Consider the following 13,460-nt stretch of genomic DNA (forward strand, 5'->3'; position numbering starts at 1 on the left):
TTTTTTATATCCTCTTATTTTGTGAATCCCTTGACTGATTTTTTACACAAATATTCATTTTTACTGCCTTTGTGTTTCCTTTCTTTATACTATCACTTTTGGTTTTTCCTTTCTACTCAAAAGTGTTTTCTTTAATATTTCTTGCAGGGCTGGTTTAATGTCATGAGTTCCTTTAGTTTTTGTTTGTCTGGGGTACTCCTTACCTCTCCTTCTATTATAAATGATAGACTTACTGGATAAAATATTCTTGGCTGCAGACTTTTCCCATTCAGTACTTTGAATATATCATGTCACTCCCTTTTTGCTTACAGAGTTTCTGCTGTCTTCTTTTGTCTTGCTGCTTTAAAATTTTCTTTCTTTATAACTATATTTTGTCAATGTAATTACAGTACATTTTGGTGTGAATCTACTTTTGTTGATTTTTTTTTTTTTGCTTTGCTTTTGTTGATTTTGATGGCAGTTCTCTGTACCTCGTAAATCTGGATATCTCTTTCCTTCCCCAGATTGGGAAAATTTTCAGCTATTATTTCCTCAAATAAATTTTCTGCCCCCCTTCTCTATTTTCTCCTTCTGGAAGTCCTATAATACACCTCTTATTATGCTTGATAGAGTCATTGATCTCCCTAGGTCTGTTCTTTCCATGACTCTGTCTTCTGGGTCACTAATTCATTCCTCTGCTGCTTCTATCCTGCTGTATTTCTCATTTTGTTTACTGAGTCCTTTATCTCTTTATCTCTCTGTTAAGGATCTCACTTGTATCTTCTACTCTTAAGTCCACCCAATATCATTATGATCATTGCTTTAAATATTTTATCAGGCATTTAACTTCTATCTGTTTATATCCCTGGCCATGACCTTATCCTATTCTTTCATTTGGGATAAATTTCTGTCTAATTTAGTCTACACATCGTCTGCCTATCCATGTGTTTTTGTGGGTTAAGAAAGTCATCTATGTCTTCTCTTTAAAGTCATGACTATATGAATAAGAGGCCCCAAACTGCAGTGCAGTGTCTCCTGTTCACCAGAACCTGGCATTTCAGAAGAATTTCATATGTTTGTTGCTTATGCTCTGCTGTTGTGTCTGATTCATTTTTCCTGAACTGACTCGCTGCTTATTGTGGGCTGTGCTTGCTTTCTGTGGTGTTAGTGAGACCCAGACATGCCACCTCTGAGGTAGTGTGACTGTCGGGGTACTTGGGAGCAGGGCAGCAATGTGAGTAAAATTTGCATTGGGCCACTAGTCCTATGCCAGATTCCCTGAAGTCCTTGGCAGCTTGGAGCATGAAGCTGGGTGTGGCATGACAGATGGGCATGGTGGCTGCAACTCTACACCCAGCTACTGGGCAGGGAACATGTACACCTTTAACAAAATTGGCTTTGAGCCCGGGGCTCAAGCTATCATACTTGTGGGCAAGTCCTCAGGAGAACTTGTGGGCATGGCAAACTGCTGCTGGTTAGGTAGCAAGTGTCTGTGCAGTGCTACCTCCTTCAGGTGGCTCTGTGTTTATGCTGGGGGGCAGGTGCCTGCTAGATCCCTCATATTTGGAGAGGTCCCCTATCATTCTCTCAAATCAGTATGAATAGATTTGTCTCCCATTTGTCTCCTCTGTTGTTGTATAAACTGCCATTTTTATGTTGTCTCTGCACCGACTGCTGTCTCTTTAAGGGCAGTGACCCAGCTATCACTCACCTACCTGGCTCACCCAGTCCTGAGTCAGCTGACTTTTAAAGCTTTAGTCTCTAAGTCTGGACTTATGGACATGTGTGAATGCCTTGGTGTGAGACAGTGTTTTTCTGCCCTCTCTGCATGTACAGTGCCCTCCTTCCTGATGGCAGCTCCCTCTGCCCTTCTGGCCTTCCTAAACTTTCAGATGCAGATCCTTCTCTATATATGTGGAGTTTGTTCTACAAATCTTCATATTGTAGATTTACTCTTCAGTTTATTTACTTAAATGTAGATGATATCTAGTTGCAAACATGGGTCAGTGAGAGCTCATGGTCTTCCTACTTGCTCTCTTTCCAAGCTACTGCTTTTATTTATTTATTTTTTTGTAAAGGATCAGAGAGTAAGTATTTTAAACATTTTAGGCTATGTAGTTCAAATATACATGGTAGCATTGAAATAGTCATGGGTAATACATTAATGAATGAAAGTGACTGTTCTTCATACTATTTACAAAATCACATACATAGCTGAACGTGGCCTGTGGGTTATGCTTTGCCAACCCTACATCTAAGGAAATGATTTAATGTTTCTTTAAATTTATGCTTCTCTAAGTTGACTGCCTAAATCTTAAAGTTGATGTAATTTAGGGTGTCTAGGAAATTTGCATGAAAATATGAGTTTTTTGTAACTCTTATTAATCTTACAGATTCACACTCTCATTTATTATAGCAAGAGCTATAAAGAACACTCAGAAAAAGAATGAATATTCTTTGAAATTAAGACCTTTTAATATTCCTTAGTATGTGATCAATTTATTCTCTCTTAAAAATGAACTACTGAAGACAAATGAGAAAACAAAAAAAAAATAGTGTAAGTGTATAAGTATATGAGAAAGCAAGTGATAAATGGCCTATGATCACTTTTATTTTTTTTACATATATATCAGGGATTTGAGTAACTTTTGACCAAAAAAGGAAATATCACAGATTCCATAGGATCTAAGAGACATCTTTGTGTTTCTTAGCCATGAAGACAGGTTAATAGCCTGGTTAAAGGTAGAAAAAAAAATCCATGGAAGAGAATTGGGCTGATAAAAACTAGCTCAAACTTGGCTCTATTGACATTAGGGGTCAGGTAATTCATAATTAAGGATATTTACCTTAGCATCATAGAATATTTAGCAGCATCCCTGGTCCTTTACCCACTAGATGCCAGTAGCACCCTCTACGTATGACAACCAAATAATTTGCATACATTGGCAACTGTCCTCTGGACAATGAAGCTGACTTAAGGCTTCACTTAAATAAATAAACAAATATTTTAAAAAATATTTTAGACCTAAGGACATACGGGTGAATAAGAAATAAAGATTGATACCTAAATATCTTACTAACATATGTATTGACCCAAAGCTCAGTTAAGATGTTTTGAATTCAATAGAGAATCAGGCTTGCTGGGAAATGTTATTAGATAGCTCTCTGATATAGAGCTGCACAGAACCCTCAAATGTGCCAGAAAGACTTAATAATCCCACTTTAATCTTCACTATCGAAACTCATGTTATTCTTTAGAAATGTAAAAACTCTTGGTGATATATTTAGCATATATCATAAACACCTAAACCATATTCAATAAGGTAGAAGCTATACTTATCATGTGGGATATTAAATATAATACAAATCATAAGATAAATATTGCTTTTTTGAGCAAGGCATTTGGTACATGCAAACATGACTGAAACAAATTCTGCTGTAGGCCACTTAGTAGGCATAATGCCAAGAATGAAGACGCAGTCTCAAACACTTTTATTACATGGAGGTTCATCTGAAGTGTGTATTAGAGACTTGAAATACCACAGAAATTCAAAGAGGAGAGAAAAAGTGCCATCCAAGAAAACAGAGACCTGGGTAGGTTTCACAGAAGTATCTTTCAATGGCATCAGAACCACTGACATGTTGGGGCACCTGGGTGTCTCAGTTGGTTAAGCGACCAACTCTTGGTTTTGGCTCAGGTCATGATCTCATGGTTCGTGAGTTCAAATCCATGTCGGGCTCTACACTGCCAACACAGAACCTTCTTGGGATTCTCTCTCTCTCCCTCTCTCTTTGCCCCTTTCTCCCTCTCTCCCTCTGTCTCTCAAAATAAATAAATGAGCTAAAAAAAAAAAAAACCAACAACAGAAACCCTGACATGTTTTAAACAAGAGGCAGAAATATGCAGTTGAATCAAAAGAACCAAATGGGTTTATTATAACTGAATTGTAGTTGTGTGAATAAATACAGTTCCAGTGGGCCACAGATTGGTTGAAACCAAGTGGTTGAAAGCCTCAAATATCCTGCTAAAAAACATAATCTCTCTGCAGGAGATGGAAAGCAAAGCAGTCTCTTCACAGTGCATTTCAAATGCCACAAAAATGTTTAGCCCTAACAAGTCCATTTTTTAGGAAATCCTAGTGGAAAGATTTAGCTAAAATGGTGATCTTAGACATACTGTTTCTATTAATAAAAACCATAATAATTTACAAGCTTATCAATAGGGATGGATTCAGGAAATTGCAATCCATTTACATAATGGAAATATTATATTGCTAGTACAAAGACAAATTTTAAGTTAATGCTATTTTAAAAAGAAATTGTAGCTCCTCTTAACTAAACAAAAAGAGGAGACTGCCTTGGAAGAGTAAAGAATACAATGGAAAATGTTTTCAAACATTGAAAACCAGGTTAAAACAATATAAAAATGATTCTGATGTTGTAGACTGTATACATTAATATGAATATTAAATATTGTACTGATAAACAACATAATGGGTAATTCTCTCTGGTTTGTGGATTACGAGTAAGCATTAATTTAATCTCTTGGTTTGGCTGCATTTTCTAAAATCTCTACAATAAACATAGTACTTTTATAATAAGATAAAAAGCTATTGAAATTATTTAATTTTTACTAGAAAAAAGTTTCTAATAAACTGAATAAAATAACTGATGCAAATTCTTTTGGAAGATATCTAGAGTACCAATAGGAAATGGAAGAATCAAAGACAATAGTGAAATTTTAAGCCTAATACCCAGAGATGCTAGTGATTTTATTATGTGAGGCAGTGATCAAAAAAGAGAGTATTTGGAAAGGAGGAAAATAATTAATTTGGGTTTTTGTGTTGGGTTCAAGGTGGAAATTTTATTTGGAAATGTCAGTAAGAAACTGGAGATACTTCTTCAGAGCTCAATTCAGGACAAAACTTATTGGAAAGTGCTTGAGTATAACTACCTTGCAGACAAATGAGTGCACAGAGTTTGCCCAAGCTTGGAGTCAATAAACCCCACCTGCTATTCTCATTCAGAATCCTTATTCCTCTGTGAACAACATTGATCTTTGATCATTCTAAATGAAATTCTTGGAAACTTGATAAATCCTGAGGACTATTTAAATTTACAAAATAATATTTGAAAATCCTTCCCACTGTAAGCAATATAATCAATAAACTCAGGGATGGGAGTGATGCTTTCTAATTTTAGTGATTTTAAAACCCAAATGTACTGCCCCTATAGTACATAAGTGAATCAATTCACTATACTTATAGAACACTAAAATCTAATATGGCTTTGTTAGCTTATAGCTATTTATTAATCAAAACCCACAACATGTGTTACTAACACTTTGGAATCAAATATCATTAAAATTTCAGGAACTACCTTTTAAAATAAATTAATTGCTGTATATTCTCAAAAGCTTTCATTTTAAAACACCAATATGTATTTCCTTACTGCTGTTTCATATCTCAGCTACTATCAAAGGCATTCTAATTCAGATAATCATAAATAACCCTATCAATCTTTGTGTAATAGATCAATAAAAGGGAAGATAAAATGAGAACCAAGGATACTAGTGTGCAAAAATGCAACTTTACATATGAACAAAGACACTACTGTCCATTTTCTAGTTACATAAATTGTGACTTAAAGTTATCAAAAGAATTCTCTTAATACTTCTTAACCAACAGTTTTTATTAATAACTGCTATTTATACTAGTTGTACTGGTGTAGCAAACGAAATAGGTTATGAGCGTTTAAGGAAGAGATATATTGTCTTTGGTTTTGTCCTTCACGGATATTTTACATATTCCTCCTCTCCTTTGTCCAATGTCCTAATGTCATCCACAGTATTCTAGTTAGAGAATCCTCAACATCACTTTGGACTGTTTCTTCATCATCTTTGTTTTTGACTGCTAAGAAAAGTCGCTCTTTTTTCTCTTCAACTTAGTATTTATTTCTTCTCTGCTTCCTATGGGGTTTTTTCTCATCTTGTAAAATTTCAGAACAACAAATTGTTTCAGTATCAATTCTTGAATATCTTATCTTCATTAACTTGTTGGATGGTCACCCATCCAATCTCACCCCTAGTCTTTTGTTTTTAAATGTAATTTGTTTGATGGTGATCATAAAGTTATAGTTCCATCTCAGTCTTTCTTCTGAAAAATTATTCATGTAACCACTTATGTGTTGAATAGACCTCATAGGTAACATGTCTGTGTTTTGTACCATGGTCACCCATCCCCCAAAATTCTATTGTGCTGCATTTCTCATCTCAATAATTGTCAACTCCTTTCCTTGAAATGCACAGAAAAAAATTGTGAAAGACATATTTTTCCTCTCTCCAATTGCACATCTAATTCAACAGCAATTTTTCAAAATAGTATTGTAGAAATTATCTAAAATCCAACCATTTCTCACCATCTCCACTGTAACTACTCTCATCTAAGCCATCATTATCTCTAGTTTGGATTCTTTCAGTACTCTGATAACTGGCCTGTCTGCTTCCATCATTGCAATTCTCCAGGCTATTCCCTCAGTTACCACAGAAATCTTTAATAAAAGAATATACCCAGTTTAAAATATTAACACTTTGCTCTAAATTTTCTAATGGCTTCTTATTTTTTCCATAAAAATCAGTGTTCGTATGTTGGACTGTCAGCTGCTACATGACCTGGTTTCCTACACTTCCCTAACTTCGTTCATCTTCTCCACCTTCTTACTCCTCCTGCTCTAACCACACTGGCCTTCCTGCTGTTCCTCAGTTGTGCCACAAAAGCCTCATCTCACAGGCTTTGCCCTTGCTGTGCCCAGAATTGTGCTTTCTCCGGTAGCCACATGATTCCTTCCCTCACTTCTTTCTGGTCTCTAGTCAAAGTATACTCAGTATGAAGTAGCCTACCCGCTATAGAGCAGGCTTGTGCTGTTTTCCTCTTCCTAACACGTATCATGCCCTGATAGATATTCAATTGTTTGTTTAGGGCCTGTATTGTCCTAATCAGAATTTAAGCTCTATGTGTATAGAGTCTTTTTTCTGGTTTGTTACTACAGTATATACAACTTCTAAAACTAAGACACCTGTTTAATAAATGTTCATTCAGTGGACAAATAACTGAATATTCTCAGTATTAAATATACACGTGACATCCCCACTTTCTTACATAATATATTTGTGAAGAAAAAGGCATATGGAATAAAATGTAAAATAGCCAAAAGTCAAAAAAAAATGAACAGTTTTCAATACCAAGAACCAATGCTTTAGGAAATCACCAAATGTATCTGCCTGTTAGACATAGACATGAAAGATACATTTCTAGCATGCATTTCATCACTGATTTTATTTTTCAACATAATGTAACCTTAAAAATGATGTTAAAGGGGTGCCTGGGTGGCGCAGTCGGTTAAGCGTCCGACTTCAGCTAGGTCACGATCTCACGGTCCGTGAGTTCGAGCCCCGTGTCAGGCTCTGGGCTGATGGCTCAGAGCCTGGAGCCTGTTTCCGATTCTGTGTCTCCCTCTCTCTCTGCCCCTCCCCCGTTCATGCTCTGTCTCTCTCTGTCCCAAAAATAAATAAACGTTGAAAAAAAAATTAAAAAAAAAATGATGTTAAAGTGTTACTTTCTTGAATGCATAGTGTTCTTTATCTTTTTTCAAATACAGTATTTTCACTCAAGTAATTTTTGTTTCTGTATTCTGTCTTAGTAAATAAGGGAGAAATACAAAAAAAAATTCAAATACATATTGAATATATCTTAATACAGTAAAAGACAAAGATGTTGATAGCGCTGGAGCAGAATTCTTTCTTGGCTAATAGGCAGCATCATGATGTAATATCTTTTTATAAAGTTTATTTATTTTGAGAGAGAGAGAGAGAGATCGAGCTAGCATGAGCAGGGGAGGTATATAGAGAGAAGGAGCACATGTTTCAGCACAGAGCTCCACATGGAGCTCGTTCCCATGAACCGTGAGCCAAATTCAAGAGTCGGATGCTTAACCCCCTGAAATACCCAGGCACCCTTCATGATATAATAACTTTTAACTTGCATCAACTGATGTACAAACCAAATATGGTTTCTAAAAGGCAGATCATGAGGATCAGGTTTGAAAGTATGGGCTGCCTAGAAGTTAAATGTGAAGTTGGTACAAAATTGCGGAAATACAGCTGACTCAGTCACCTCTAAACTCTGAATCAACGGACTAACAATCTCCTTGGGGTGTGTAACAAAAATTCACATTCCTCCACCCCCAGATATACTGAGTTCCTTGATCCATAGTACACCACAAATCCAGGTTTTTAACAAGGGACTGGGATGTTTCTGGTATAAGGTACCTGAGACTAAGAAACACATAATATGTGAAGAAAGCATATTATGGTACTGCATACATTTTTGGTTTCTGGTTGTGTTAATACTTTACTTACATTCCATTTTTCTTGGTATTTCAAGCTTATCGACATGATTCAAAGACTTTTTGAAACTGCATCAAGGACCTCTACTTCCTCAGCTTTGCCTCCTTAATCTCCTTGAAATGAAGAGCATGAATAGTCTTTTGCCTTCATACTTATTTTTGGAGAGTGCAGATAATAGGAATTTGTCTAGCACTGGCTTTTTTAGCCTCAGGCTACTCGGTAACGACTTATAACTATTCCTTCCATTAGTGTGTCGGTTTCTCTCTATCCCAAGGAGGAGACCATTATGGGGGCTGCAGAGGATGTGTTTTCTTTGAAGCTGAAAAAGCTATAACAGTTAAAATATGGGTAAAATCCTGTCTTGGCAGGCAGGATTCAGATACTATTTCAGGTTCAATGTTAAATAAAGGTTTTCTATAGCTGGAAGTTTTTATATAATTAGCTGTAGCCCAGCTTATGCTACATTATAATGAAAGTGTTATTTTGCAAGGCAGGAAAAATCAGTTGGAGTTTTTTCTCCGGTGACCGTGTACTTACATTAATACTTCACCAGATAGATTATATGCATTGTTTTCCCTGTAGTATTCTTCCACTTAAGAGTGAAATCTTACTAAACAAGTTCATATGTTTCAGAAGTGAATAATTGAATTCAGAATACTTCTTCAAATAGAATGTTAAATTTTGAATTAGATTAAATACAATAAAATAAATCCACAGACAAACTAATTTATTTGCTGGCCATTAATAATATTTATGAATCTTTCTTAAAATTATGTAAGTTAATGTTTTATATTATTTTCTAGGCCAAATGAGTTTAAAAATATTTGAAAATCTCAGTGACCAGATGCTATGTACTTGTGGATGTTTTTTTTTTTTGTATTCCTCAGTAACAGTATGTCATAAAGCACCCTTGGAAATTTTTATCATTTAACCATAATTAAAAAAATCAAAGCAAAAGCAGTTAGATGAAGACAACATACTATAAGGACAGAAACATGAAGTTATAAATATGAGTCATTGGAAGCATGCTAGTGAGGAAATTTTATTTGTAAAGTGATAGAACCACTTTACTTGAAGTGACTTAAACACAAGGACGTTTATCTTCTTTTGTTAATTCAGAAATTCAAGTGTAGCTGGGCTATTTTCCTGTGTCTTTGCTTCACTCATAGGCACGTGATTACCACTTCCTGAAGGGATGTTGGCTGCGACAGCTCCAACCTACCTTTTATTTTTCCAGCAAAATCTGCAGAAAAGAGATTTTGCTTTACCAAAAGTTTCAGTGAAATGGTGAGCCTGACAGTGGGTGTTCCAAACTGGGTCATGAACCCATCTATGATTAGGGCAATAAGAATGTGCCATTTAGTTAAGACTGACTCATGGCCCCACGCTTGGAGCTGAAGTTAGAATCAGTGTCAGTTCTGCAAGGAACCCTACACTTAGTTTTGGGACGATGGCTCCCCCACAATGTGATACATTTTTAACAGTGGTAAAATGGAAACTGGGTACGCAGGAAGCACAGACACTCATCAGAATGACAATTGCTCCATATTTGATTTAAGATTAGAGGCAACAGGATTAATGTACTGCTTGTTTTTGATCAGTTTGTAAAGTCCATGACTGCATATTTCCCCTGCATTCTTTTGCTGTTGGAACAGGCAGTCAAGGGCAGCTGCTTTTTTTTTTTTTTTTTAATAATAATATAAGCTGTGTTGTGATGAACAAGTGGGGAAAGAGAGAGAGAGAGAGAGAGAGAGACTGTTTTGGCATTCTCCTTCCATTCTGATCTTCTCTTGAACATGCAAGTTTTTTAGTATTTTTTTTTGAGACATCACTATTAACCTATACCAGTTCTCCAATCCTATTTCACAAGATATTCCCACCATTTCCAAAACTAGTGTGACTGCTTTATTTCACCCACCCTGGAAAGAAAATTTGGTGTAATTGTTTTTACTGAAATGAAATCTCGAGTGCAAACTCTTCTCTCTGTAATTAAGAAAACTATTTTATTTTCATAGCTATTTATAATTCTCTTTTGGTATTTTCTTACCAAATCTCCATTTACATTTGAATTAACATTAGATCCTCCATAAGAGGTAACCAGTAATCTTTGGAGAACGTTTTGTATAAAAAAAAGAAAAAGCAAATAAAAGCTTAGATTAGTTTAATATGCTTATTTTTGTCCAACATGGAATAACTCATTGTCTTGGTCAGGTATATTGATAATGGACTTGAGACAAGTTGGGGATTTAGACTGTCATTGAATTCAGGTACAGAAAGAAATTTAATGTCAATATTTACATTTCATCCAGCATAATAAAGCTCGATAATGATGTAAATCTAACAATTAAATGTGACTTTAAAATTACATGTATGAGAAATTGGCCAAGAAGATATTAATAGATCACCAATCTCTTACCACAGTGACCAAAATGATTCATTTTCTTATACAACGAACATATCATTAAATGTTAAAAAGAAAACTGAGAAGTCATCTGGTTTAAACCTTTTCCCTTATAAATATGTTTTTTTAGTATAGAGATTAAATGTCTTGCTTACAGATACATAAATATGGACTAACTTGAAAATAAAACAAAGACCTCTTGCTCATAGACTAGTGGTCTACCAACTATTTAAAAATGTATGGACACATAATGCCATAAGTCCAAATCCACTGTTAAGTCTTGTCAAGCTAATTATTTTGAAATCTGCTTCAATGAGCAATAATATGCAACCCTATAACACTAAGATTTTGATATATTTTGTGTGAATAAAAAAGACTGGGAAAGTTTTGTTTACTGTATAAGCTTTGCTATTTGTTATTTGTCATTTTACTATAATAATAATGAAAGGTTAAGTATTATGCCATTAGTTTTAATTTTAACATTGAAAATGACGACTGATTTCAATTTCAGAGTAATTTAAAAATAGCAAAAATTGTTCATGTCAGATAAACAGTACAAATTACCAAAAAAATTAGCTTACATGTGTATAGAAATGTATTGCCTTAAAGCTTGATAAAAACATGTTAATTGTATGCTTAGTTTTGTATGGCAAACACTACAGTAGGTAAGACAAGGGGAAAATGTGATAGTCCTTGTCCAGACTCCAAATGAGATATCATTTGAGAAGGTTACAGAGCATTGTATAATGAAGAGATAAACATATTTACTCAAACTAATGTACAAACATTTTAAGTAAGGGAAAAAATCAGATGATCAGTTTCATTGCATTTATTTATCATCTGTTAATCAATTTGCTTTAGTTTGCTCCTCCTGCTGTATTTTCTAATCCATAAATCACAACACCATAGGTTGCAGCTTAAACACTATGAGAGAAAGCACCATATGGGAACTTCTTAACATGGTATATAAAAGATCACCATTTGGTCCCTGCCAAACTGGTATAAACTATACTTTTTTTTCATATTATATGTTACTTACTATTATACTGAATGACTTGAAATTTCTCTGATGAGTCAAATTATTCACAGCCCTCATGAATGCCCTTGCTTCAATCATTCCTCAAAATATGTTTGTTTTTGATGACCACAGTTTTGAGGATTTTTTGTCAAGTACTTTGTATGATATGTTTCAGTGAGGGTTTGTTTGATGTTTTTGTCATAATTAAGGCTTATGTGTTTTGGAGATTTAGACTACAGAATAAATTGTCATTTTCATTATATATCAAGGGTACATACTATCAACTTTTTGCTACTGATACTTATCTTGATCAACTGACTGAGGTAGTGTTTATCAGGTTTCCTCACTGAAAAGATACTCTTTTCTCCCTTTTTACACATTGTTTTCTTTGAATACTATGTGCAGCCCACATTTAAGAGGTAGGGAGTCCTGTCCCAACACCTTGAGGGGTGGTGGAATATCTACATGAATAATGGAGTTATTCTGCATGAATTATTTGTCTCATCCTCAATTTATGATTTATTCAATCTTTTACTTTGATAAATATGGAATCCTGCACATTTATTTTATACTTTGGGCTATAGAGAGGATCAGTTTTTACCTCATTTAGACATGGTAAATACATTGAAGACTTACATAATCTTTTTTATTTTTAAGTAATATTTATCTATAAATAGATATTATTTCCATTGAAGAAACTTTGTCTTAAAGTTAACAGTAAATCAGATAAGTCAATAACAACAAACTATACATTGAACTTCCAACCAAGAAATTTAGAATAGAAGGAAAATATCAAGAACCAGGTCACTGACCATATTCCTTTTTATAAACTTTATTTTCCAAGGGCTACAGGAAAGACTAAGAATTGTTGTGCTAGAGATAGGTTCCCTTTATTTCTGTGCCACTCTCTCTTCCTAATTGGAATGATACTAAGCCTGGTTAGATGAGGCTGGAAGGAAAAGAAAAGCAGTCAAATAAATGTGGAAGGCATTCTAATGCAGGGGTACTTGTTTTTCATTTTCAGGGAGACATTGAAAATGTCTGGGGACATAATCTGGGGACATTCAAATACATTTTTGAGGCTACTGGTGCAGAAGGTGTCTAGACAGATGGACTGAAGAATGAATCCTAGGTGTGGTGTAAACGGAATCAGAGATTTTCTTCATATTTTGGAGTGAAATACAGAAGTCCCAAAAGCATTGGTAGAGTGAAAGAGACCAAGGTTGAGCTTAACAGGCCATACAGTAAGAAGACCTCAATAATAGGGCCCATGGACTTCAGCACGTCGTGTAAGCAAAATAACCGATAGAGATAATTAAACCAGAAAAGTTTCTGTAGATTGGTGAAGGAACCTGAATGAATAGAGGAAGGAAGGTAGAAGCTTCATCACAACTCATGGCATAAAAGCTATTTAAGATCTCAGGTAGAATCTCTGGTTTAAAGAAAGAAAGATACATTGCAAAGAAGCCTACAAGACTATGTATTTATATTAAAGGTAAGTGATTATGGCTCATGAGTTCAAGCCCCATGTCGGGCTCTGTGCTGACAGCTCAGAGCCTGGAGCCTACTTCAGGTTCTGTCTCTATCTCTCTCTGCCCCTGCCCCACTCATTCTCTCTCTCGCTCTCGCTCTCGCTCTCTCGCTCTCGCTCTCGCTCT

The sequence above is a fragment of the Leopardus geoffroyi genome, chromosome A1, assembly GCF_018350155.1.
Source record: "Leopardus geoffroyi isolate Oge1 chromosome A1, O.geoffroyi_Oge1_pat1.0, whole genome shotgun sequence".
In the NCBI taxonomy this organism is placed as follows: Eukaryota; Metazoa; Chordata; class Mammalia; order Carnivora; family Felidae; genus Leopardus; species Leopardus geoffroyi.